Source organism: Coccinella septempunctata, chromosome 1 (genome assembly GCF_907165205.1).
Source record: "Coccinella septempunctata chromosome 1, icCocSept1.1, whole genome shotgun sequence".
NCBI lineage: Eukaryota > Metazoa > Arthropoda > Insecta > Coleoptera > Coccinellidae > Coccinella > Coccinella septempunctata.
In genome coordinates, this window is record NC_058189.1 from 8,107,752 (window position 1) to 8,132,044 (window position 24,293).

A 24,293-nucleotide genomic window follows, 5' to 3' on the forward strand; every position below is an offset into this window, starting at 1 on the left:
TATCCAAATGAGAAGTAACTTTCAACACATAATATTACGTCAAAAAAATACTATAAAAAATGAAAAAGAATGGCAAAAATTTAAATCCTTCATACATACCGATATACTAGTCCAAAAATACAATTTGAGCCGAGATAAAACTTATCTGGTTCAGATTTCATCTACTGTTGATTGCACAAATTTTTTAAAGGTCGATTATGCAATACTATTTAGTTTTCTAGTTTAGTTATATCGACGATTACAAGAATTCATATGGAAATCCGCATTGCCAAAGCGTTTGCTGGCTAAATCGAACAATATTTAAATATTTTATATTCTGAATCCTATTGAGAATCATGTACGAGGATATATTGAAAAATTCTTAGCCTACTATAGAACCAAACAAAATTTCAATGTCAAAATATTTTATTAGAGATGATAGTCGGATGGAGCCAAATCTGGTGAATAAGGGGGGGTGCTCTAGTAATTCAAACCCTAAATCACGAATTTTTTGCATGGCAACATGAGGTTTGTGTGCAGGGGGTTGTCCTGTAAAAACAAAACACCTTTGGATAGCTTTCCGCATCTTTTTTCTTCAATTTTTTCCCGTAGTGTGGTCAGTAATGTCGAATAGTATTCTCCGGTTATTGTTCTACCCTTATCCAAAAAATCAATCATGATTACTCCATGGCAATCCCACAAACTGAAGCAAGAACTTTTCCAGCAGATTTTTGGAAACGAAACTTCTTAGGTCTTGAAGAACCAGAGTGTCGCCCATCGATTGTTGCTTTGTTTCTGTATCGTAGAAATGTACCCAAGTCTCATCCACAGTAACAATTCGGTTTAAGAAGTCTACATCGTTTTCAAATCGAGCACAGATCGAACTCGATGCTTCTACCTTTGCACGCTTTTAGTCAACATTCAAACATTTGGGGATCCATATTGCAGCAATTTTGCTGTCCAAATTTACGTGAACTATATGATGAACGCGTTAGTATGAAATATTCAGTGCTTCTTATATCCGTTTTAGGCCGTTTTATCAGACCGTCGAGGTCTGATAAAATTATGTCATGAACTGCATCGATATTTTCGGGGACTGATACAGAAACTGGCCTTCCCGATCGGTCATCATCTTCGATGGAAAATTTACCCCTTTTGAAGCTTGCAGTCCAATTTTTCAAGGTCGCATACGAAGGTCATTGATCACCAAGGGTATTAAGCATATCTTCGTAAATCTGCTTACCTCTCAACCCTTTTAAATACAGTTACTTGATGATGGCTCGATACTCCAATTTTTCGATTTTCACAATTTCGGTGGATATCTTCTTTCTTTTAATTTAATGCGTAACTCTGGTTTACTTTTTTGACATCAAACTTCACACTGACACTTTTAATGAGTTATTGTTAGTTGCTATGTTAACGCAATATTTTTTTTATGCATGAAACTGGTCTAGGCTAACTAGATAACAGTACATCCTCGTATATACATCATTGATTACCTGTGGTAGCCATAGTTCCCGTGTTAAATGAAAGTTCATCCAAAATATTTCCTTCCTTTAAAATCAAGATAATACTCAATGGTCTAGTCTAATTATATATCTATACATCCACGTATATACATCATTGATTACCTGTGGTAGCCATAGTTCCCGTGTTAAATGAAACTTCATCCAAAATATTTCCATCCTCCAAAATCAAATAATATTCAATGGTCTAGGCTAACTAGATATCAATACATCCTTGTACTTGTTAATCAGTTCTTTGATTTAATTATGGATTTTCATCAGTTATTCAATACGAAATTCATCAATAATTTTACATATTGAAATTCTGTGAGCTATCCTCATAGTTCTCATAGCATATCTTATCTACATATGCAAAAATTTTTCGAACCCCAACTAACCCAAAACTCGAATCATGCTGATTTATGGTAGATCTTTACATTCTTCCACGACCAACAATTATTATCATATAGCCAAAAATCGAATTCTACAATTTGATGCTGGAAAAATTGCTTGGATTAAATCAGTGGCGCCGCCAACATACAAAAGCAGGGGGGGGCGGCAAAGGCAGGCCGAAAGTTTTTTGGGAGGGCTCGATTGAACCGTCCAAAATATACAGAGTGTTCCTAAAGTCGAGGTGCAAACGAAAAGAAGAGATTCCTCCAGTAATTTTAAGAAAAAAAAGTCTCATAAAAATGGGAACGTAAACGTTTCGTTTTCGAGATAGAATTTTCAAGTTTTTTCTCATAGCATGTAGGTACACTTCACAAGATAATCGACTGAAATTAGGCGTAGATATTACAATTGAGGGCTTACACCATGTGCAATGCAAATTTTGACACTAAAATCTACAGGGTGATATTTATTTTCTGGAACACTGTCCCTTTTTTCTCCAGAACTTTTATTTGGTGAGTGACTGTTAATTTGAAGAACTGTAAAATGAAGCTTCGTTGTCATACTATTGTTGAACTTCATGGTCGCTTGTAGTTTTGTAGTATCTGCTACAGATTTCGAAAAAAAAATTGAACGATTCTCTCAAAATCCTCAGAAAAATCTAAATTGTCATGAAAATTCAGTTGGTAAGCTGTGGTGAATAAATTAATTGTTTGTTTCGACACATCAAATTAAACTTTTGTATTGATTATCTTGTTGAATGTGGATACCGTAAGGAAAAAAATTGAAAACAATTCTAACTTTAACACTCTGTATCTCGAAAACGAATTGTTTGCGGTTCCATTTTAATGAGACTTTTTTTTCTTAAAATTACTCAAGGAATCTCCTTTTGTACCTTCAATTTAGGAATAAGGAATAAAGAAATTTGACCAGAATATGTCATATTCTGGGGTTACCAGGAAAATTACAGGGGGGGGCTGGGCCCGCCCTAGAATCGCCACTGGATTAAAATAATAAGTCGTAATGGTACCTCGTGCATCATATTCCAAGCGTAGCAGAGACTCCGAGGCCATAATGGTTTATAATGGTTTCCAAAGGTGTACATATAGATCAGCCACGGTGCTGGAACCAGCAGAGTGAACAAATCACACAGTGCCATAGCCATGAGTACAACGTTTGTCGGGGTTCTCATATGGCGCTTACTCAGAACAACAACAATGAGGGTGTTTGCAACGATGGTGATGACCAAGAGGAATGGCATGATGTACCCATAAAGTGGAACTGCATAGGCAATGGGCATTTCGTTGGTTATATTCATATGTTCAGGAAATGTTTGCGATGCATTATTGAAGAATGTCAGTTCGTCGATGGTTTTGTTGTAGTCGTCTGGGTAAATTTCACTGAAAAGAAAAAGATTTACTTATAGTATAGTTGTATATAGAATAGAATAGAATAGAATAGAATAGAATAGAGTTTATTCAGCAACGCATTACAGATAAACCCGAAATTACAGCTGTGGAGTATTCACTCGGAGGTGAACGACTGTGTACAGCAAAAAATAAATCTTATTCTATACGGTTATGAACAAATCAACAATAATTTTGTCTTATTTTTCCTTTTTTTTTTTTAATATTAATACCTAACTGATATAAATTACGTTTATTTATGATTATGATAAAAAAAAAAAAAAACTTTGACTTTATTAGGTGCCTTGACTCGTTATAAGATATATTTGTCTGAGTTAGTGATTTTTCATGTGAATTTTTCCTCTTTCCTTTCCATTTTCTAGTCTTAATCGGTTTTATTATCCTCTTCGGCTTCAATCATCCGGTCCTGGAATTTATCATATTGTTTATGAAATCTCGATTTCCTTCAATCATCCATCTCTTTACATCTTTACTGAATTTAGATTTATTTTTGTTTTTTTTTATATCTTCCGGTATAACGGAGTATATTCTTGGAGCTAAATATGTACTACACCTCTGTCCAATTCTTTTTTCTGCTCTCTTTGTTTTGTAGTTATTTTCTTCTGCTCTAGTTGGGTATTTATGTTCTCTCTTTGTGATGGAAATTTTATTTTTCTGAATATTGATGAGAATTCTGTGAGCAAAGATTAATCTTAAGTCAAGTGCTTTAGATATCTGGAATATTTTCTCGCTAGAGAATGTGATTCTTTTTCCGTACATAACTTTTAGTATACATTTTTGTAGTGTATCAATACTTTTTTTGTGCCGGTCTAGAACACCCCCCCATCCTATTATACCATATGTGAGCTGAGGAACTACTAATGCATCATATATCATTTTTAGGTGTTCAACAGAATTTATGCTTTCTTTTATGAATTTGAATCTATAAAGGATGCCTCTCAGTTTTCTCGAGATATATGACGTATGTTCATCCCATCTGAGGTTTTCATCGATAATTATTCCTAGATATTTTGTTGCCTGTGTTTTCGCAATATTCATTTGAGGATCTATTTCTAAATCTCCTAAATTCGGAGTTCCTTTTCTATTTGAGGTAAATGTTAGGTATTTAGTCTTGCTTGTATTAACTGTAAGTTTATTTATCCTAAACCATTTAACCAGCTCCTTAAATTCATTTGATGCTTGTCTTTTCAGGCTTTCCCATGTTTCATCTTGAAACAAAATCAGCAAGTCATCTGCGAAACCAATAATCTGTCCTCCACTGTCCATTTCGAAGATACCATTCAAATACAGAATGAACAAAAGCGGTCCGAGCACAGTTCCCTGTGGCACTCCATAGTTAATCTGACATTTCTTGCTGTATTTATCTTTTAAATTCACTATTTGAGTTCTATCCGACAAGTAACTTTTAAGGAGATCCAGCATTTTACCTCGAAAACCATACCTTTCGAGTTTCTCTAACAGCTTGTCATGGGTGACGGTATCGAATGCTTTTGCCAGATCTATTACAATTGCCAGAGTTGGAATTTTTTTGTCCATGTTTTCATATATTTTCGCTGTTGCTTTCTGTATAGCGTCTTCGGTCGACATACCTGAACGAAACCCGAACTGATTTCCTGATATGATATCATATTTGTTCAAGAAAGCCTCCATTCGAACCTTTATCAATCTTTCAAGGATTTTAGCTATATTGGAAATTAGAGTAATTGGTCTATAGTTTACCATACGACTTCTATCACCACCTTTGAATAAGGGTTTAACTACTCCTAATTTCAGTATATTTGGGAAACAGGCCTTTTCAAAGATCTTATTTATTATGTGAGTAAGTGGCTCAGATATTTCTTTTTGTATTTCCTTTAAAGTTTCTGCTCTTATACCATCATGTCCGCCTGATTTTTTCGATTTGAGACTTTTTATAGTTTTCACTACCTCTTCTTTATCGGTTGGTAGCAAGAAGAATGTTTTATCTACATATTTGTTTCTTTCTGTGAAATCGTTTGGCACAGATATTTTATTAGCGTAATTTTCTCCTATTTTACTGAAGTATTCATTGAAATGCTCGCACATCTCCTGACTACTCTCGATCTTTACGTTATCATCAGTTTCGATGTAATTTATATTTGTTTTTGATTTGCCATCATTAGTTATTTTATTTACGCAATTCCATAGTGCCTTTGAATCATTCACGTTTGCTTTTATGTCTGAATATTATTTTGGCGTCAGACAAAATTGAATTGACGTGGCCGATACTTGATGGAAATCCATAATTGAATAAGTAAAATGAAAAAATTATCGGGTAAAAAGTCAGTTTGGTCTTTGTCACAGTTCTTTATTCAATAGTGCCAAGCTTTCGGCCATTTACATGGCCATCCTCAGGGCAGGACTTTACCCGATAATTTTTTCATTCTATTTGAATGAAAAAGTCGATATATTTTCCATGTTACCGTAAAATGGGGTTACTTTGAACGGTTTTTTGTTTTGAATCTATATATCTTCAGTAAGGCAGTGAATGAAAAATTCCAAAAAAATATATGTTACGGGCGTCAGTTCGACCTTTCTAATGACAAAAAAATGAGAGCTCAAAACGATCAATAACATTTTTTTTCAATTAATTTGTGGCTGTTCAAAGTAACCCCGCAGTCGGGGTTACTTTGAAAGCATATAATGAAACCATGCAATTTCGATGTAACTCCACAGATAAGGTTTCTTTGAACACTTCAAAACTAGAAACTTCTTGTTTTCGGAAGAAAAAAAAATTTATTCAACAGAAATACACAATTTACATAAAATGAGGTATTTTATTATCAACAACAGAATTCTAACATAATAAAAAATGAAAGGAACTAACAGATGTTCTGGACGCTTCACGCAAAGACTTCTTGTTTGATTTTATTTCACTTAGAGCTTTCTCTAAGGCTTCTGGTGTAAAGTTGGCATATTTTCTTGCTCCAATTTTTCTTTTATAAGAGCGGACCATTTTCTGCAAGATAATAATAGAGCTAATTCGTAACTGGGGCTTCATTGATCAAGTGCTAGGGCTTCATTGAACACGGTTCAAAGTAACCCCGAAAACGATGTCTAACCTCATTGTTGTAATAAAAAATTCATACAAAAAAAGTAAGTTGTAATATTTCAAATTGTTTCAATATAGCTCTGCTATGAAAATGTATTGTTGTAGCAAATATATTTTGTGAACATTTAGTGTAAATACTTACGGCTGCAGCAACAGAAGTTTGCACACCTTTTCGAACGTTACTTTTTTAGATTAGAAATGAAATGCCGAGATTACCTACTTCATACAAATAAGTTTCATACCAGTGTGGCCATACCATTCTTGAATGTGTGACGAATTGAGTGGTGAAAACTAGATGTCGCTAAGCCTAATGATTATTTCAATATGAGTCAATATAACGAAATTTATTTTTTGTTCAAAGTAGCCACGTGGTTCAAAGTAACCCCGTTTTACGGTACCCATAATTGAACTTAAAACAGATTATACAATTTTCACGAAATCAGTTTTTAAACCACGACATGTGTTTCGCCATCACAATAATAGCATCTTCAGGTGGGTGAAGGTACACTGTGGGTACCGAAACAAAAATATGAAAGCAAAAATCTGCACAACTTCCACGAAGACTTCGAATTTTAGATATAGAGAAACTAAAAGTCAGAAACTGAGTCTTCCCAGGTGACCACATTACAGAGCAGCTATATAGCAGAAATATTTACAGTGTTCCTTGTTTTGTAACCTAAATAAAGCATTCAGAGCACGAATATGGAACAGTTATATAGCAGCTATGCCCGCCTCAAACCAGGAACACATTTCCTTTTTGAAAAGAGCATAAAGAGTTCAAACATTGGATCATGCAAATATATGTTTCGTGTAAGATCTTTATGTGTTACCTTCCTGTGATATAAAAAAACATTTGTTGTTGAGAACGCTTCAACAAAAACATTATGGAAATTAATTCGAATTTTGATTTTTCAAATAGTGTGTTTTTATCAATCATTGTTGAAAAGAAAATTCCAAAACATCTCATTTCAGTTCGGTGAGGTATGTGAACGAATAGACTCATGCTCTATAACAATATGTTTTCATAAATTTCAAATTACAAAAATGATGTCCAAAGATAAATGTACAAGGTTATAGAAAAGAACGAAAAGAATAAATTACATTATAACTGCTAGGTTTATAACAACATTTCTCGAAGAAAGATTAGAACAGGTCTTTGCACTTTCATGCATTCCATAAAAATATTAATCAACAGTTCAATAACCTTTAGGCTTAGGTAAAAAAGATTTCAGATAAATTTTGCCTATGTTCTATGCGTTGTGAGAATAAAAAGAATGCTATATGCATATCCTTCTGAACAAAATTCAAATCATAATGATAAATAAATAAATAATTATTCATTCATTTTTACAAATGAGGTACATGCCAGCATGTGAGGAAATAACCCATATAATAAATAATCTGCACCAAACAGCTCATTAGATATATATTCAAATATAATTTGTATGCTGGATATGTATACTGGATATAATTAAAAATATAGCCTATTATATGTTCCATTCGACTGCTATGAAAATACGGCAAATGATTTATTGACCTACAGTTCGATATCCATAGCACTTTTTTTTCAATAACACATCATTTCACTGAAAAATCAATGTGATACCCAAATACAAAATTAGACGTTCAATATCTGCACTTCTTTTTCAGTAATTCACTATTCAGCTGACAAAACGTACAAAAACTGAAAATATTTCATAAACTAAATGATAATAAATACATATCCACTTATCAAAATGACGATGTCAATAGTATTTCTCACAATCCTCCCTATTTGTTTACGTATTGCAGCGCCCTCGACGGTAGTTAAAATGCTTATGGTGTCATGCTCTCTCCAAGATCTCAAAGTGATACATGGCAAATAAAGAACAATGTTACAAATATTTTACGTAGATGTCATGTAGCGGGAATATGGAATTTACAAAATGTATAGTATTGTATCAAACACGCAATGGTTACAGAAAAATAATACGTTACAAAGTTCCCTATTAGATCTCTCAAGAAAACATAACTGATATGTTACTGATCATCTGAGTTTTAGAAAGTTCGATAAATGTAAGTTATCGCCGGATTTACTCAACGACCAGATTGACCTCAATAACTACGCATTACTGAATTGATTCATTAAGCATTGACAAATTGTCAATGAAGTGTCAGAAGTTTTTTGAATTTCTTCCCCGTTTTTTCAATTTTCTACTGAATAACCACTGGTTTATCTATGGGAGATGATTCCCCAAAATAAGGGTCCTGTAGCGTTCCTCGACCAACTGAAGAATAGAAGAATCATCACTTGGAAGACTGGACCTGGTCGAAAGACCCTCCCAGTCAAAAGCAAGATTTGGCTATTATTAATTTGAGTACTGAAGGCATTTCTAACAACGAGGGTGATCCTCCACCAAGATCAGCAGAAGACTTTTGACGCAGAGATGATATTCCTCCCAATGCAATTGAAAAACAAGTTATGTACCTATGATTATTTATTTTTTTCTTCATTCATCATCAAGTCTTGGAATAAGTTTGGATGAAGGCTTTATTATTCACTTTCTTTTCTCGTTTTCAGCTCTGTTTCTTTGTTTCAGATATTATTTCGAAATGGAAGGAGAATGAAGAAATTTTTATGTCAATGGAAAGGAAGCCCTTCAGTATTAAAAGCTTATTCTGTAAACAAATTTGTCATCACTACACTACTCACGGGGAGACAGGGTTTTTTTACTGAGGTTTTTCCCTAAGCTCTTGTATCATACTCCGAATTGCATGGTACCCCGTTACACTAACCTTTGCTAAAACTCATACATCTGCTATATTGTTTGATAACTAAAAATGTATTGCTGACATTCAAAAGAATATATATATATATATATATATATATATATATATATATATACTGAATTGATTTTGAATATTTGTGTTCAACTAGTAGCATTTTCGTCAGTTTAGTAGCTAACATAAAATAAAGGAAAAAAATTATGAAATTTTAATGTAAAAAAGGAAAAAATAAAAATCTAAGGATAAAACATCAACGAATAAAGATTTCATTATGAACTATTATAATAAAAAGTTTCATTTCCTGTATTATTTTATAACCAAACCTACGATTGCTACCTGCCTTGTAATTGGTCAAACATTTCCGAAAAGTACTATTACTAGCTCTTGTCTGATTTGTTCCTGCCCCAAACTGTCATTACCCCCTCCAGATCCTTAGGAGTTTTTTTTTTTTTTTTTTTGGTGTAGCAGGGGGAAAATCTGCAAACAGACGAACACACCCTCTGCTGAGGGGGAACAGTGTGGGGATTCTCACTCTCTGAGCTCGAGACCCACTAAAAACCCTTAACTGCTTCTTCATAGGTTCCGGGCATTTTGCCTATTAACCAGTTGACTCTTATGGTTTCTGGACTCTCACACGATCATAGTCGTGTTGATAGTTGTATGCTGCCTATAGCTTTTATAGGTTAAGCTCTTCTTTGGTTACATTTAAATCCTTAACTGATCTCTCGGTCTTCGGTGGTAGGTTCTTGACCTTCTAGCTTCTTCTGTTGGATCGTAGTCGACTAATCTTCGTAGTTCCTCATTTGGATGTTGTTTGGCTTTGTCGAATATCCTTTCCGCCTTTCTCTTCATAAATTCTGTAACTGGTTCCCATTCCAAGTCCTTGTAGATTTGTTTGTTCCTAACAAACCAGGGTACATCCATCGCCATTCTAAGGAGTTTATTCTCAGTGGCCTGTATTCTCTTGATGTGGGTCTTGGCTGCGAAGCCCCATGCCGCCGATCCATATGTGAGTTGTGGTCGCGCAATAGTTTTAATCATCGTCAACTTGATGTTCTTATTCATATGACTTCTTCTGCCTATGAGTGGATAAAGTTTACTCATTGCGGCTTTTGTTTTATCAACAGCACATTTGATGTGGTTTTTCCATGTAAGTCCTCTGTCAAGCGTCACTCCTAGGTATGTTGCTTCATTTTTCCATTCAACCTCTTGTCCATCAACTTCAAGGTTTTCTTCCATCCTCAATCTTCTCTTTTGCAGTAATATTGCTTGAGTCTTTCTTCCATTGATTTGGATTTTCCATTTGATGCACCATTTGAGTAATTCATCTATGGCTTCCTGCAGTCTCCGGTGTATGATCTCTGGGCGTCGATGTCTGAACGCTATTCCTGTGTCATCTGCGTACAAGGTGAGCATATTCCTAGCATTCTTCGGGATATCATAAACGTATATTACGTAAAGCAGAGGTCCAAGTACCGATCCTTGAGGCACTCCCGCTTCCAATTGTCTGGTTTGAGAGGTTGCTCCATCTATCTTCACATAAAAATTTCTATTCCTCAGATAATTCCTTATAATCTTGCATAGCTTGGTCGAATATCCTGCTCTTTTCATCTTGTAGATTAGGCCTTCGTGCCATACTCTATCAAAAGCTCTCTCGATATCCATCAGAACTAATCCTGTGGCCTGTTTGGTCTGCATTCCTTCGGTGACGTATTCTATGAGCCGTAGTAATTGGAGTTCAGTCGAGTGTTCTCGTCGAAATCCAAATTGTTCGGGTGGGATTATCTTCAACATTTCTGTTTCCTCATTCAGCCTTTTGGCGATAACCCTCTCGACGACTTTTCCTAGTGCTGATAGTAGGCTGATTGGTCTATAATTTTGAGGAAATTTCCGTTCCTTTCCAGGCTTGTTGAAAACTATCATTTCTGCAGTTTTCCATCTCTTTGGGTAGTATTCGGTCCTCATCACTCCGTTGGTTATATTCGTCAAGGCTGCTATTCCTTTTCTAGGCAATTTCTTCAACATATAATTCGTTATCCTATCTTCTCCCGGTGCTTTCCGGTTTTTCAGTTTCATTATGATCTCTTTGATTTCTGTTGGTGAAGCCGGTTTTGGAATGATTTCGGTTTCCGGTATTTCCATCATCAGTTCTTCGTTTGCCTCCACTTCTTCTTCTAGATCTTCATTGTCATCATCATTTCTGTAATTTATTCTGGCTTCTCTCTCAATTGTGTCGGCAAGTGCTTCGGCTTTTTCAAGTCTCGTATATACCATTCCGTTTGCTCCATGCAGTGGAGGTATAACTGTCTGTTCTCGTCGTAAGCGTTTTTGCATTTTCCAAGCCGAGTGATCTATTGTATTCAGTTCCCTTAATCTCTGGTGCCATCTGTTATTACGCAGTTCTGTTAAAGCATTTTTCAATATCTGACTATGCTTATTCAGTTTCTTCTTGTCTTCTTCTCTTTTTGTTGTTCTGTAGATTTTCCTGAGTCTTCTGTTCTTTTTTATAAGTTCCTTTATATCCCTTGGCGTATCTCCATGTGAATGTTTCGGAATTGGTTTCCTTATTCTCTTGGTGCTTTCTTCATAGGCTTCTTTTATATGATTTTCCAATTTTTCAACTGCTTCATCTAATTCATCCTGGGTGTTTATTTGGGGAATTTCCCTGATTTTCTCCTGAAGTAAATTCTTATATTTCTCCCAGTCTGTGCGTTCCTTGGTTTGTGTCTCTTCTTCGTTTCTTGGGCCATGTCCCACTATGAATTCTATGGGATTGTGGTCTGAAGTTCCGTCTTCTATTGTATCAATGCTGATTTCTTCAGTGATGTCTTTCATTACGACAATGTCCAGTACATCGGGTAGTCCATTTACTCTTGGTATGTAGGTCGGTATATCAGGTCCTATCACAACTGCATTAAGTTTTTCAGCATAAATCTTCAGTCTTCTCCCGTTTGTATTTTCCACCCTACTGTTCCATTCCTGCGATTTGCAGTTAAGATCACCAATTATGATTTTCGGGTGTCTTCCTTCTAGTAGCATTTTTAGATCCTCTTCCAGCATGTCCTTATCCGGTGATTTATAAGTTGAAATAATCTTCACTTGCCCTCGATTAGTATTCACAATAATCGATATTGCTTCTACTTCTTGTCCATTGAATATTTGGTCGAAATGGTGATCCATATTCCTTCTAGCCAGTATAGCAACGCCACCTGTGCTGTTAGGTCTATCATTTCTGTAAATATCGTAATTGGGAAATGCTATCCGAACGTTGGGGTTAAGTCTCGTTTCTTGAAGAGCTATGACATCCGGTCTCTTCTCTTCAATCAGTTCTTCGAATTCTGATCTGCGGGCTCTCAATCCTTCGACGTTCCAAGAGACGATTATGAGATTGTTCTTTATCGTCGTGTCAGCCATTAAATATTCTTAATAATTTGCTGCATCTTCTTCTCAATCTCTTTCTCCAGATTCTGCATCATCGTGCTGAGGAGGTTTTTCGTGAACTTATCCAGTTCCTCAGTGATTCCAGAAATTCCTTTTCTGGTTTCGGCTTTTTTGACGGTTTTTGCCTTTTCCGTCTTTTTCTCTGGTTTCTTCGTCTCTTTGACTGCTTCGGTTGCAGTTTCCTGGGGTTTCTTCACTTCCGAAGAGTTTGGGGATGGCCTCGGTGTATTTTGTGTTGGCCTCGAGCTGGTCTGGTTCGATCTTGGCGATCTCTTGGTCTTTTTAGTGACCAATTTCCATTCGCTACATCCCTTGTAGCTGGCTGGATATCCTTGCTCTCCACAGAGAACACAAGAGGCATTTCGCTCCTCGTTCTCCCTGGTGAGCGTACACTCCTTGGAGCTGTGATTACCGGAGCATTTCACGCACCTCCATGGAAAAGTGCACTTACTTTGGGCATGTCCATATCGCTGACAGCGGTAACATTGTCCAGGCCCGGTCGTCCTTCTCTTAGGTTCAACAACACAGTTCATGTTGTAGAGCCTTCTCACCTCGAAGATACCCTTATTCTGGGTTTTAACCAGCAATAAGGGCATCGGCCTCTTAGTTATATTTGAGGTCATTCTTATGACCTCAGCATCGACGATCCCTTGATCCTTGAGGTCGTCAAGGATCGTCGGGATATCTGCATCCAGCGGTAGATATCTCACTACCGCATAGATTTTCTTTTCTTCCTCCCGTTGAAGAGTGTAAAACTCCCTATTTATTTTATGAAGGAAGTCCGTCATTCTTCTGTGGTCTTCCGCGGTTTGTGGAACGACCCTAATTCCGTCCTTCACAGTAGTCGCTCTGCTGTAATTTATTCCGTTTCGCATTAACGCGTTGGAAATTGACGTCCATTCGGACGTACCCCTCAGGGTAACTGGGGGGATTTTTTCTTTTCTCTCCACTGGAGTGGTTTTCTCTTGGGCTGGGGTTTCCAAGACTCTTTTCTTGTTTGCCTCTTCATTTGACGAGGAGCTATCCTTTCTCACTCTTTTGGCGGGTGGGGAAATTTTGGTTTGAGGGGTTTTGACCACCTCCATCTTCTGTTTTTGAACCGGTAAGTTCACTTCTTGGACATTTTTCAAAATAATGTTCTTCTTGAGTGCTTTGGAGTAAGGACTTTCCTTATTTCCCTCCTGCAACTCGAGCCTCTCCCTGAGATTTTTAATCTCAGCAACTAAGCTAGATACGCATCTATCTAACTCATTCACCCTCGCTTTCAAACTTGCGTTCTCCTCTCTCAAAATATCGTGTTCGGACACGACATTAGCGATTTCTGGCGCGTCTTCTTCCATTACGGACTCGCAGTCCGAATGGTCAGACATTTTAGAATCTAATTAATAATTACTTCGCTACTCGAAGAAATTGGAAATAAAATTTTTCAAGACAAAAGAAAAATGTATCTCATGCATAAAAACAAAACGGCTCATCAAAAATTCTCTACGCTATGAGAAAAATCAGAAAGAAAGATACGAAAAATAAGCTCACCTGATGTTTTCTGCAGTACCAACGAGAAAATTCTCTGGACACTTAGGATGAACACCAACTTTGAAAATTTTAACTAATTAAAATTCCGATAACAAATATAGAACCTACACAACTTCACAGACGGAATCAAATATTCCGTAGCTTGGTTAGTGGGCACTTTCACCTCCGCTTTCACTTTTACGGCACTGTGACTTTCTCGTCCGCTTTCTCTTTTATAGCACTAGGAGCACTGTAGCACGTCTTCTCCTGTCAAGCGATTGACTCGGAATGCCTTAGGAGTAGAGTCAAATGCTTGCTTATATATTTTTGTTTCGGTATCAAATATTTCAGTTTACTTTCACCCACCTGAAGAAGCTAATCTGATAGCGAAACACATGTCGTGGTTTAAAAACTCATTTTGTGAAAATCGTATAATCTGTTGTAAGTTCAGACAAAATTCAATAAAAGGCGAGAGGACGTAAATTCAATTTTCAAGAGGTTTTCTGAAAGCTGCTTTATAAAACAGTATCGACCTCTAGAGCAGATAAAGTCCTTGAATAAACGTGGGACATTTATTCGAATTTGAATTTCATCTCACCTTTGTATACCGAGTGACCGAGACGAAGTGTTACAAAATTAAGACAGAACGTAAAGGACATATTTCTTAAAAACCACATTCTCATTGAATTGTGAAGCAAAACTTTCCGCATCGAGATAGATCCTATTAATGGTCAGTTGAAAGTTGTAAGTTTGATTATTGTGTAAGCCTAACTGGTTTGCTGGAATAAGTACAGAAATAGCAATAGAAGTTTTATTGGACCATGTTTCATTGCAAAAAGTAAAAAGGACTTTTTCGAGTGCCAATTTCGTCCAATATGAATGTCCATTTTCCCATACTTCTCATGAGTTTTGAACGCTGGAATGCGAACTTCATGAAAATACTTAAAGTCCATATATTTCTGCAGTAATTCAGCAATTTGGTTCACTTTTCTTCATGTCGATGACAGGCTATAATACCAAGGAATAATGAGTTTGATAATGAAGTGACCTACTTGGAAAATCTATATATAAGGTTCATGAGGTAAATAATGAATAGCGACAATGAAGTTTGAAGAGTAAATCGGGAAACTTCGAGAATCTTTCGGAAGAAGTTAAAGGGCTAGTATAAATGTTATAATCGAAAAAGAAATGACAGTTTTGAGGTCTAATTATAAAGAAACCCAATTATGTATAGGCCGATGTTTCGTTTATTTTTATAAACATCCTCAAGGCACTAGAAGAGATACCAGAGAACTTTGTGTTATGACTCAATTAAAAAAAGAAAGTTGTGGGTATAATAGCAATTAATTAACAAACAAAATACAATTTAAAAAACAAGCAAACAACCGACGTTGAAGCATACAATACTCACAATACTGTATGATCTTAACTGTCAAAGAAGATGCTATATCAATACAACAATGAAGCAATTTCGCTGTCTTGCCGAGTAATGAATGTGTTTATGCTAATTAGCTTGGTTCATTATTGTATTGATGTAGCGTCTTGTTTGACGGGGAAGATCATACAGTATTGTGAGTATTTTATGCTTTATTGTTATTTTACTTTTTATACACGTCATATTTTGTTGATCTCCCCATTTTAGTTGATTTTTGAACTTCAACGTCCGTTGTTCATGCTTGTTTTTTAAATTTTATTCTATCTGTTAATAACCAGATATATCTGTTCTGCAAGAAACGGCGCTATCGGGAAATCTTGGGAAAAATAGATGCAACTATAAATTACCTGGAACCAGTGACGTTTGTCAACTCCATATCTGTCAACGTGGAAATCATTTTGCTATGCAGTCCATTATGAAGGATTTGTAGTGATTAGATTCCAGCTGGCAGCTTTCTCGTCATCAATATCTAGTTTATGTCACATCTAACAATAGAGTAGCAGTAGTTTCTGTGATGACGCATCGTTCGCTTGCTCTGAAAATTCATCTGAAAGAAAAAACAATTGATAGAAACATCGAAATCGAGAACGACAGACATGATAGTGCAATATTTCGATTCAGATCCAGATTTTATTTCTGCCACACTTTGTCGTGTGTCTAAGGGAGAGCGCCCACCAAAGTAGCGTAGCACTGACATGGCACATACATGACGAAGTCGAAGAATAATTTTCAGATATGAACTGAGCATGACATATTTCACGCAACTGACACTGTATGTACCATGTCAGTGCTACGCTACTTTGGTGGGCGCTCTCCCTAATTATTAGAAACTTAGAGAAAAAAATGTGAAACAACTAATTTATTCCTACAAAATACTACCAAATTAACGTGAGTTCAAAAAAATTTCATTGTCAAGAAAAAAATAATAAAAACTATGCTTTTTATCAGAACAATGTAAGGTAGAATTGGCAGCTATCCTAATATACAGAATGAGTCTTTGACTCGTACAAATATTTCAACAGTAGATTTTTGAGGTAAAAAGAAACACTTACGTAGATCTCACAAACGGTTTTGCCGAATGAAAACCCAAAATTTGAAACTAAGCTTGACTATATCTAATGAATATTTGAACTTTTTGAAAACTAAAAGTATTTTCCATATTTTCTCTTATAATGCACCGTTTTCCAGTAATTTGTAATGTTCAAAAATAAAAAAAATATCTGTGAAATTCGGAAAATTGAGTAGGGGAGAGTTTGACAAAACATAATAGTTTGGTAAAACGGGACATCGGGCAATATTCGAAAATAAGCAGGGCCATTTGACGACTTGTAGTATAACTCGCTGTGAATAAGGTATCTTCAAATATAGCAGGTCGTTATTCAAATGAATTGTAAATCTGTAACGTGTGACAAGCTGCAATTCGTGAAGGTAGTGTTTTACTATTTAGTTTTACCGGTAGTTAATGGAGAATTTTTCAATTTCAATAACGAAAATAAATAGCGATGAATATTTCATATGAAAATTTGAATAATTGACTATATTTCGTGATATTTAAAGATATAAAAAAATATTTTTTTCTCATAAAACTCCTGAATAATATTTTGTAAGACGCGGTAGGGCAAAATGGGATACCATGCAGTCGGGTAAAACTGGATACTATCCCGTTTTGCCCAACCAAGAGATCTATTGGTTTCAACAAAGATTTTGAATTTAATTGTTCAACAAGTCTAAAGAAGGATGGAAAAATGTGCGAGAAAAACGAATCGTCCGTAATAAACAGGAATGAAGAGAAGGTAAAAAATATAATATCTAACAAAAAGTCGACAAAAGAGAAGAGAGGAGGAAACAAAAATTGTAGTAGTTCAGAAGATGAAGAAGAACCCGATGTAACCTGAATTTTTTGTTCAGAATTGAACTCTAAATCAAAGAGTGCTGACGGTTGGGTAATGTGCCAGGACTGTCGTATTTGGTCTCACGAAGCTTATGCCTGAGTTGAGAATGATGTTGATCCGTACTCGTGCGATTTTTGTCGTTGCTGAAGTCTTGATTTTTGTTATAAGTATGAGTTTCCTATGGTGTTCCGTTTTCAATTTCAATAGATATATCTGACTCTGATAATCATTTTCATTTTCATTCATACATCATCCCATTTCACCCGACTAGGAGGGCAAAACAGGATACTTTACACAAATATTACTTTTTCTACATAATCATCAAACAATGAAGGAATGCTCAATATTCAATGTATAAAGAAGACACCAGAGAAGTTATTGTGCAGAAGTAGCAGTTATCAATGGCTTGGGAGTTATGGGTTATATAACGTTAGCTATCCCGTTTTATCCAACTATTCCCTACCTTGACTGAATGCAACTCTTTATAAAAGATCCACAGATTTGTAGTGTCACATATTTAGCTAGTTATTCTGAAGGTGATTTTGTTTTTCCAGGTGTGGCACAGCTTATTATGAAAACTGGCTATATCTTTTTATCAGAACCGAATCGGAGAAAATGGTGTAGGAAAAAAGTGTTTCTTTTGAACTCAAGAAATCTAGTGTTAAAATATTTGTACGAGTCAAAGACTCATCCAGTATACGATCGAATGTCATGATCTGTCCAAACATATTATCGATAAAAATCAAATGAATTAACCTTCGAATTAAGAAGGTCAGTAATATACAAAATAAATTCAGCTACATAACATGCATTGATATAAAAATCAACAAATGACAGATTAGTAGCACGACTCGGAATATCAAATTGTGTTGACTAGGACTAGCCAGCTATAGTGAGGAGCGGCGAAGAACAATTCGAAGCCCACTGATGTAACAATCATTTATAAAGCTATTAAAATTCGCAATCACTAATTATGAGGATAATACTGATATAATCGTCAGCAATCACAATTGCTGTAAATTAGCCTTCACTGGAAAAATATCATCAGTTCAATGGATTATCTAGACATTTTGAATTTATACTTATCCAAAATGATGAGAAGTCGCAAATTGAGTTATGTAATCATTTGAAGTTTCAAAGTTAGGACCAGAGTAAACCTTGTTATTAAACGACGTTACATTGCGTGGCGGATGAGATTATTTCAGCATTAAATTTTCTATGAAAATAAAGAAGAAATTTGAAATTCACGTGGGCACAATTTTCAGCGATGGATATTGTTCGGGAATACACTATAAGAGTTCGATCAATTTGCTTGTTTTTTTTTAATTGAATCTAGGAAATTCTATCCGCTCATTTGATTTAAATTATAATTAATTTCCTTAGAGATGAGTTGTTGCTAAAAAAATGTAATGCATTCTGAGAACAATAGATGCTGTGATGTCATTACGAAATTGCTTCCTTCAAGTTTAACAATATCTATCTAAACCTAAATTATCCGGTCCAATCATTAAACAGATTTTCTTGTATAATTCAATACAGGGTAAGCAACAATATTTCTTCAAGATGCTTTCTCTTCCATTGAATTACACAGTCCTCTTGCTGTTGGAAAGATTTCAATATTGATATTTCCTAGTTACTATTTATTTGCTTTGAATTTCACTTGAGAATTCGTCAACAACGAAAGGTTACGCCGAGATGGATGAACGTCTCGGATTTATTACTACAAGAATTGCTATTTCAGAATATATATCACATTTAGATCTACGATAATTATCCTGGAACAAAAACTACTCGAAACCTGACCTTCCAAAAATTCCCAAAAAGGTGGGTTCAGTTAAAACTTCCTCAAGACCGAACGGTTGCACCGAAATGGGTGAACTCTTCTGATTTATTACTAGAAAAATTGCCCTAGCAGAATATGTATCACATTCAAATCTACGATGATTATCCTGGAAGAAAAACTACTCGAAAGCTGACCTTCGAAAAATTCCCAAAAAGTTGGGTTCAGTTAAAACTTCCTCAAGACCGAACGGTTGCGCCGGGGTGGATGAAATGTCGAGATTTATCACTAGAAAGGTTGCTCTTTCATTTTTTAGTATGTATCACGCTTAAATCTATTATGATTTTTTTAATAGACCGAACTCGAAAGTTGATAAATGGACAAATTAAAAATTTGATTTTGTTAGATATTCGAATGTTTGGTGAGCAAATATAGGTATTCGAATACGCAAAATCTATTGCTAGTGATTTCAAAAGCATATTTCTGTTAGTTAAGATGTTCATCTCCGACATGGCATTTTTCAAAAATTGCTAATTTCAATCTGCGATATCTCCTTTTATATTCGTCTGATCAAATTGGGATTTCCCATTATATAATCAGCGTTGCCTAAGCTTCCACCCTAGCACAAAAACTCGATTTCGAAAATCTCGATTTTTTGGGTCAAAAATTAGCAAGGGTTTAGACCAGGGGGGTGAAACTCCCTCTTCTATGGTCCAATCTACAACCAAACATGGCCGACATGGATTTCCGGTTGAAGTGACAGTCAAAACCAAATTAACCTAATTCTTTTGGTTGACAACCTGTTGACGTTTCAAAAATCATGTTTTTAATATTAACATTTCATTATTTAACTGAAAAATTACTTCCCTACTACGTAACGAGGCGGATTATTCAGGAGATTCTATTGCAGATTGCAGATGTAACTTACGAACTACCGAATGTTGAATATTATTTTCATCTATTCTGATACTCGTGATTATGTAGGTTAAGCTATTATTGATCACTGAATTTCTTATGATTCCAATTCTACATCAATCACTTTGTTACTATGTTATTTACTAAACTTTTTCTATCTTCATTCTCTTTCAGATATGATTTCAATTTCGAGATGTACAGGGTGGGCAAATTTCGATGTTTTAGCACTACAGCTTTTAAACCAGTGGAGATAGACAAAATCTGATACCCTATTCTCGTTCTCTTTTTCTGAGAAACTAACAAGAGTAGTAGTCATTTTTGGCCACCTTCTTTTGTTTTCGAGTTATAAGCGAAAATTGGAAAAATGGCGATATCGAAATAAATTTATATCTCCGCTAATACTGATGCTAGAGCTCTGAAATTGAAACATTATACAGGCACTTTTTTAAGTAGAATCCAGTGGCGTGCTTGCCTTTTTAGCAGGATTTTTAATTACGAAGCTATGACCCAAAGTTATGTTTTTTTAATTGGGAACACTAGTTTTCTGTGCAATTTTTTGAAAGCTTAATTTTTACTGATTTCAAAAATATATAACATCATACGGTTTGTATCAATATAAACAATAGAAAATGGTCAAAAACCTTTTTTTCTCAATATTTCTATGGTTTCAACTTTTGACGAGCACAGAAAAATAGAGCTTCCTATAACAAGAGCAGTCTCCCTCCGGCAATGTCATTCTTTCTAGGCTTTTTACCAATTTTCACAAAATTTGAATCTTGGAGAAATTGAGTAAGAAGCATAGAAATGAAAGGACTAATAGAAGGAGACTGTGGTAATCATAAGATGCTATATTTTTCTATTCTCATCAAAAGTTGAAATTATAGAAATATTGAGAAAAAGGTTTTTGACCATTTTTTATTATTCATATTAATACAAACCATATGATGTTTTATATTTTTGAAATCAGTAAAAATTAAGCTTTCAAAAAATTGCACAGAAATCTGGTGTTCCCATTTAAAAAAACATAACTTTGGGTCATAGCTTCGTAATTAAACATCCTGCTAAAAAGGCAAGCACGCCACTGGATTCTACTTAAAAAAGTGCCTGTATAATGTTTCAATTTCAGAGCTCTATCATCAGTATTAGCGGAGATATAAATTTATTTCGAAATCGCCATTTTTCCAATTTTCGCTTATAACTCGAAAACAAAAGAAGGTGGCCAAAAATGACAACTACTCTTGTTAGTTTCTCAGAAAAAGAGAACGAGAATGGGGTATCAGATTTTGTCTATCTCCTCTGGTTTAAAAGCTGTAGTGCTAAAACATCGAAATTTGCCCACCCTGTACAAGGAAACAAAAAAATTTATCACAATGAAAGAGCCGGCCCGATAATTTAAATAGCTCATTATGTGAATAAATTCAATATAACTAAACTTTTATAGGGACAGATTTTTGCTGAGGTTTTTATCTTGGTTTTTTTGTATCATGCATAGGTATATGTGGAAGTTACTTGATTTCCATTTGCTCCACTTATACTGAGATTTTATATGGGGAACAGGTTTTACGATCAACAATTCTATTTCTTCTCAAATACCATATTGTTTGATATATTTCATCCTCAATATGTATTTGCATTTTGCTGACTGATATACAGGGTTGGGATAAAGTTTGGCACCAAATTAATATCTTTAAAACAAAACGGGCGATATTTTTGAAATTTGGCAACTGAGTGTAATGGACCACAACGCATCCGATGAGCATATTTTCATTAATGAGATACTTCCGGTTTAACCGGAAATGACAAAACTTTTTTTCATTTAAATGGGACACCCTGTATATTTCTGCAGATTCTGAAAGTGCAGCTTGTTTCGAATCTGTCCATATCGGGTTCCATGTAAAAATTATCTGTAAAATGAAGAAATTCAGTCTTTTTGTACATTTGAGAAAAAATCCATTCAAATAAATTATTGTTATAAAATATTGTTATTTGTATCAATAGTGAGAAATAAAACGAAATACTTTGTATTAGATAACTCTTTCTGCTTTTCATGACGTATTTTTTATGAAAATCTATAAAAAGAAGAAATACAGGTCTTTTACTAGTAGAAAAAATTTATTGAAAATAATTAAAAAAAAAGTCATTTTAAATGTTCGAAGTGCTTTTGTTTTAAATACATTGGGATAAAGTTTGGCACCAAATAAATATATTTAAAACGGAACGGACGGTAATTTTGAAGATTTTCATAAAAAATACGTCATGAAAAGAAGAAAGAGTTATCTAATACAAAGTATTTCGTTTTATTTCTCACTATTGATACAAATAACAACGATTTATTTATTTGAATGGATTTTTTCTCAAATGTACAAAAAGACTGAATTTCTTCTTTTTAAAGATAATTTTTACATTTACAAAGTCACAAACAGGTTGTAATATAATTCGCCACTGTGATGTATTCTGTTTATTTTTCGAAAAAAACTTATAGAGGGACCTGATATGGACAGATCCGAAACAAGGTGCACTTTCAGAATGTGCAGAAATATACAGGGTGTCCCATTTAAATAAAAAAAAGTTTTGTCATTTCCGGTTAAACCGGAAGTACCTCGTTAATGAAAATATGCTCATAAGATGCATTGTGGTCCATTACACTCATCTGCCAAATTTCAAAAATATCGCCCGTTTTGTTTTAAAGATATTAATTTGGTGCCAAACTTTATCCCAACCCTGTATGAATGTGCTCCTCTGGAAAATACTATTTATAGAATTTTTACGAAAAATAAATAAATTGCTGAAATGCTAACTTTCTCCTACCTTGATGTTATTTTTTATGTAATGTAAATTTACAGCTTCTATCATGAATTCCAAATCTGTTTTAAATATTAATGGTAGAAGCTGTAAATTTACAATGAAGGTGAAAACAACGAAAAGTATGTATATAGGTATAGTACGTCTGTAAATTTAAAATTAGCGCCATTCAATATCTACTTCCACAACCAAATATGGCGGCATATAAATGACATTTGGTGTTGCCTCAGATTACTTAGGACATTTCACTTCTTGTATATTAGTGTTCTGTGGTTTAGACCACCCTTAAATGACCTATTTGCTACTCTGTCTGAAAATCAGGATATTCTATTACTGTCTTAGGACAAGGAGTGCATAGAATTTGTTTTGAAGATTCTAGGAAACCCAACAGTTGATGATTCAATAGATAATTGCGCTCTAGAGAGCTCTGCTAATTCAACTCGAAAATTAAATGTGAAAATACTGCAACAATTATTTTCTCCGAAACAGGGCCAGATATTTGAAATTTCGGTATGAAAATATAGGTTTTCGGACACGCTGAATCTATAGAGTGAAGTTTCGAAACCTTAACTCCCTTCATTCAGATTTTTTCTTGGAAAGGGCAATTTTCTAAAATTGCAAATTTCACTTGAGAATTCGTCAAGACCGAAGGGCATTCTATTCTGCCCTACTTGTCTCTACAGCACTCTTCTTTACTTTTTTTGTAGTACAAAGCAAAGCCTTTCTTGGAGATACACCTTTCCAATAATCAATGTCCCGTAAAATTCGGTTGGGCCAATCCGGAGATCATGTCGGACAAACAGACAAAAATTTAAATACGAGTTGATAACGTTCACGCAAATAAATCAATTTTATTTATGAGTATATTGCCATTTCATTCTGCAAACTGAATGCTTAGTTGTTGTCCAATGGTTGGTTGGTCTGTCAACGTTTTGTGAAACCCATGTACCGCTAAATGAAATATTTAGGCTCTCTCTGCTTTTCATTCATTTTAAAATGTATTATTGAAATTCCCAAAAGAGGTGATTTCGAATCGATTTAAATTGTGTTTGATTTGGAAATGCCAAAAATAAATATCTAGTAGTATTATTCATGTTTTGTATAGAGAATATTCAGAGATCTGCACGAGCTCATTTGAATTACTCTTTCACATGGTACGACTCAATGAAAGAATTTTATGTTAGTAGTAAAACTTTATTGCCCAACTACTTCACGTATGTATTCCCCTCGCATGATTCTTGACTATCAGAAGTCCTCTTGTGGGCCAGGAAATATTGAACGTTCGTTCACCTCTTCTCTGGAGAAAATTCTTTTCCAGTGAAAAAGATTTTTTATCGGATAAAGATTTCAAGATAGTTTACGTTCATATTTTTCTAAAA

At 34.8% G+C, this 24,293-nt stretch overlaps 1 long non-coding RNA gene across 1 annotated transcript; it reads right to left on the reverse strand.

Annotated features, from left to right (window-relative positions):
- Window positions 1–6,184: 6,184 nt before the first annotated feature.
- On the reverse strand, window positions 6,185–6,559 carry LOC123308367. The gene is made up of 2 exons (XR_006537114.1): window positions 6,514–6,559; window positions 6,185–6,278 (listed from the first exon to the last, which is right to left on the reverse strand). It is a non-coding gene; the product is annotated as an uncharacterized LOC123308367 (long non-coding RNA).
- Window positions 6,560–24,293: the final 17,734 nt, after the last annotated feature.